The sequence below is a fragment of the Octopus bimaculoides genome, chromosome 10 (assembly GCF_001194135.2).
Source record: "Octopus bimaculoides isolate UCB-OBI-ISO-001 chromosome 10, ASM119413v2, whole genome shotgun sequence".
In the NCBI taxonomy this organism is placed as follows: domain Eukaryota; kingdom Metazoa; phylum Mollusca; class Cephalopoda; order Octopoda; family Octopodidae; genus Octopus; species Octopus bimaculoides.
In genome coordinates this window covers 82,395,123-82,400,292 of record NC_068990.1, presented here as the reverse complement: position 1 = coordinate 82,400,292, position 5,170 = coordinate 82,395,123, and positions in this window count along the sequence as shown.

The following is a 5,170-nucleotide window of genomic DNA, read 5'->3' as shown; positions in this document are numbered from 1 at the left end:
GTGGTGGTGGTGGTGGTGGTGGTGATGGTGGTGGTGGTGGTAGTCTCCGTGGTGTGAGCAGCTTCTTGATTCGCAACACAAGCCGTACAATAGCATCAACTACAATAACAGGAATAGCTGCAACAGCACAAACAGCAGCAGCAGCAGCCGAAAGAACTCAAGTGTAATCGGTCTTCCTCATCATCATACAACAAACTCATTATGTAACTATATGCATGTATTTATATATACATATATGCACCTAGCTTACATATAAATGTATTTGATATATATATATATATATACGAATACATATAAGTGTTCATGCTTAGGAGTGTCTGTGTGTGTGTGGAGGTATGTGGCTTCGTGGTTAAGGTGTTGCAATTATGATCGTAAGATTGTGGTTTCGATGCCTAGACTGGGCAATGGGTTGATGTTCATGAGCAAAACAGCTCATATCACGTTGGTCCACGCCACTCGCGACTAACAGCTATCCAGTCCAACGGGGAAATCGACACGCCATAGGGCTTCTGAGCTGTAGACTTGAGAAGGACCTTTCATCACATACATAATACATACATACATACATACACACACATACACACATACATACAGACGTACGTAGATACCTACTCATACACTCACACATGCACATGCATATACATGCATAGGTATATAACACAAATAAATCAGATTTATATACCAGTATTATCATGCCCTGTTCTCGATAAAGGCTTATGTGTCACCTGGTGGGAGGTAACAGGAAATATATATATAGTAGCATTATAGATAGTGAGACATATTATAAACTAAGTTCCGAATTCAACAAACGAGATACGATATGCACAGGGTATATGAACTCAATCTCATGAAATTTTTCTAATAATCCTCCACTGTTATGAGCTTAAGACTTCAGCTCAGAAACGGCAAATGTGAACTCATGTGCGAAGCAACTACATTTCAGCTTCGGTCGGGCAGATTTGGGTCTGATACATTATAGCTATAATTACTCGTTTTTTTTTTTTTTTCCTTTTTCACAGACATCATATATCTGGTACCAATTTTTCATTACGCCCTCCCTTTGAGACAGTAATTGAGGAGGACTGGTTGCTGTTTTTAGTAGGTTGGACGACCACGTAAATACTTTTGCACTGGTTCTAATATATGTAGTGACTGCTAATGTGGTTATTGATAATGTAATTGAGGTGGAAGTCGTTGCAGTAGTAATAGCAACAGTAGCGGATTTGATGATGAAGAAGTTCGTTATAGTGCTGCGGTTTACCTGAGGTGAACACTCAACGAACACATTTACCGTCGGAGTTCTGTCAAGCTGGGAACATTGAGAATTCATTTGCAGAAAATTTTAAGACGGAGGCGATGACTTCAGAGTGATTTGGTGTATGTTTCAAGCAGTTCGAATGACCACATAGAAACTTCATCACTATCTTGATCTAAGTAATTTTCTTTGAAAGGAAGGAAGTAATAAACGTTTTCCCGTCTACATTTTTGTCTCTTTCTTCATCGAAACGATCTGAACGGTAACACGTTTAAATTTTACATCTACATGGATGACATATGACGTATCTCAGAGCCATTGCATCCTTTTACTTCGTCCAATCATTTAATTCATTTTATACATCAACTCCTACCCTAGAGGAAAATCAACCACATAAAGCGAAATTTAGCGTTAATTAGTGCGATAATTCGTAACAGCTGTAGCCAGTGCTCTGGTGTAGATCAATTGATAGTAATTGCAGCAATTCCGGCGGGAAGAGTGACAGGATTTGTTTGTTGACAACGAAAGAATACATTATAATTCACTGACTGTCTTGATAGCAATCTTCATATGTGACATCTTTCGGCTGAAGTGAGTCGGAGAAACCAATGACAATGGAGAAAGAATGAAGTGATTGAGGATATTCATACAACTACTCAAATTCAGAATGATGGTAGAATAGTAGCAGTTCACTAATATACACACTATAGGTGTATGTAGTACACACACACACACACACACGTACACACGTACACACACACACACACACGTACACATACATGTATATATATACATATACGTATATATAAGTATATATGCATATGTGTATTCATGTATGTATGTTTGTATGTTCGTATGTATGTATGTATGTATGTATGTATTATTTTGTATGTATTTGTGTTAGGTAACCGCTGGTAACTAAGCCAGAAACCAAACTAAGCCTGCTTCTTGAGTGGGGTGGTTTTCATTGGACACCCGGTTGGATAAAAAATAAGTACCTGTCAAAGGACGTAATAACACAGTAGAACCAACGGCCTTCAAACAGCTACGAGTTAGAGACCCCTCGAATTTGGTTAGACATCCATCTCGGAGAAGGAAACTCCGAAATCACAACCACCTCATTGCAAAGCTTCTGTTTGTTTCTGGACTTCTTGTTTTGTAGGTGAAAGTCTTAGTGATGTCGTGTAAGCTGTTTTTAACTTAAAATTACAGCAAAGGCAGTGCTGGATAAGGTATTTTTTCAGTGATGGCCATGTATGTATGTTATCAATCAGTTTCATTTCTGTATTTCTTGTCCATAGAGAAAGAGCCGGACTCTAACATAGATTCAAGGCTCCTTCATTGGAACTTTTATCAACATCATCTAGGTATTTGTGCATATGTGTGTGTGTGCAGTATTTGGTGTTAGTGTATGCGCAGATTTGTATGTTTGTTTTATGGATGCGTTTTTATGTCTAGATGCATGCATATGTATTTATGTGTTTATGTATGTATGTATGTATGTATGTATGTATGCATGTATGTATGTATGTATGTATGTATGCATGTATGTATGCATGTATGTATGTATGTATGTATTTTTCTTTCCGCCATTACAAAAGCCAACTAAAGTCAACTCTCAAACTGGCTGAAATTGAGAGAAGCAGGTGGGGAAACTGAAATCTACTATCGCTCCAAATGATTTCAGTTTCTCGCCATCGGAATTTTCTTTTCTGAAGTCATAAGAACAACAAAAGTTGATGAAAATGGCAAAGAATGCAAGATGCAACAACAACGACAACGACAGCCCCTGCTTAATCTCACTTGCTATCTTTGTTCCTACCCATTTCATGCGTGGGTTATTCTCACTCATCAACGCCATCAGCATTGAGGAACGACTCAATCAAAAACATATTGAAATTCTTGGAAACACGGAAAGCCCGACCGCAACTATAATAATCCGTCTATTTGTCTAATAATCTATCTCTCTTTCCATTTATCTATATACCTACTAAACTGTCTGTCTGTTAAGGTATCTCTCTAGCAATCTATCTACCTATATTTGTATAAATAAGAATAAGATCGATATTTAAATACCGATTTTAACAAGTAGCCAGCATGAGAATAAAAACCATCAAAGGTAATAATTATTTTAAAATTTAGGGTATCTAAGAGATACCACCACGCAGGAAACAGCAATCAAAGCTTGACTATAAAACCACAACAAATGTTCATATAACACCAGGAGAGAAGACGAAGAGACAAAATGAACTAGCAAAAATTACTGGATAATTCCAGATCCCGGATTTCTGGCTCTGCATAAGAAATGCTTTGCCTCATCAGTGGAGTATACTCAGAAAAGCACATGAATACAAATATATATATATGTTTATATATATATATATATATATATATATATATATATATATATACAACATACGATACATTTACATATACGAACGTATTCATACATATATATGCACGTATGCACACGATCAGTTTAAATTGCCCGCCTAAAATCTCCTCGTCCGATATGGTCAGAAGTTTCACCGCAGTGAATATAATGACGAAATAAATATATGAATTTATATAAATAAGGATAAGATCGATATTTAAATACCGATTTTATCAAGCTTTGACTGCTATTTCCGGCGTGATGGTATCTCTTAGATATCCTAAGTTATAATATCTATTTTTGTATGTATATATGTATGTATACATATATATAAAGGTATACATGGGTATATATGTATGCGTATGTACATCCAGTTCCGTCTTAAGACATAGGCACATTGGTTAGTAGTTACTCGGATGTCTCAAGGATACAGAATCTCAATTCTGATATTTGTATTCCGTGGCTTAGTGCAGTGCTTCTCAACCGGTATACCGTGGCACACCGGTGTACTACGGGACGATGCCAGATGTGACGATGCCAGATGTATGCCGCCGAATTTTGAAAAGAATATAAGTGTACCGCAAGTGCAAAAAGGTTGTGGGGCACTGGTTTAGTGTCAATAAAGAAATACTATAGGGCCCTGTACACTGATTTTCCCAGGGGCCTTTAATGCTGCTAAGTCGGTACTTTGTATATCCATGTATGCATTCATGGGTGAGTGCATGCGCGCGTGCAAAGCGTGCGCGTGTCTGTGTAGTTGTATGTATATGTGTATGGATGTGTATGGATGTATATGTGTATGGATAGAGCAATGGTTTGATGGAGGTATGAACAGATGGATGGATAATTATAACATTGCTGTTATCACTCGCAATTGAGGCAAACTTTGGTAGCATGTTCCAAACTCTCGCTAATTGTTTTTAAGCACTCACATCGTCCGGGCAGAGGTGTACAGCCTCTTACCCACTGACCAAGTGGAATTCTCAAGATACGAGAGCTGAAGGGCAGAAGAACTTCACCAACACTGGTCATACTGGAGCAACAATGAAATCAATGACTAATGATAGCTTGTCAGCTGCAATACGAGTGCAGCATGGGAGGTCGGGCACATTTTCTCTCTTCCTCTTTCGTTCCATTTCTTTCTTTCTTCCTCTTTCACTATCTATCTCTCTCTTTATCTATCTGTCTGTCTATCTATCTATCTATCTATCTATCTATCTATCTATCTATATATCTATCTATCTATCTCCAAGTTATATCCACAGGAGAAAGTGTTAAAATTTAATACAGTAATCTGAAACACTACTTGTCAATTGTTAACTACTTCCGTTCCTTACAGCTGCAAGTTACTCCTGGCAGAGAGTTATATATTTTAACATTAATAATTATACTGTCGACTAAAACTGATATTTTTGCCATTTATTTATATTTTAATTTATTTCAATATTTGATTTGTTCTATTCTTATTTCATTTTATTTTTTATTCTTTTTTTTTAGCTTCCCCCCGCCCCGTTTATTTTAGTATTTTTTTTTTTTTTTTT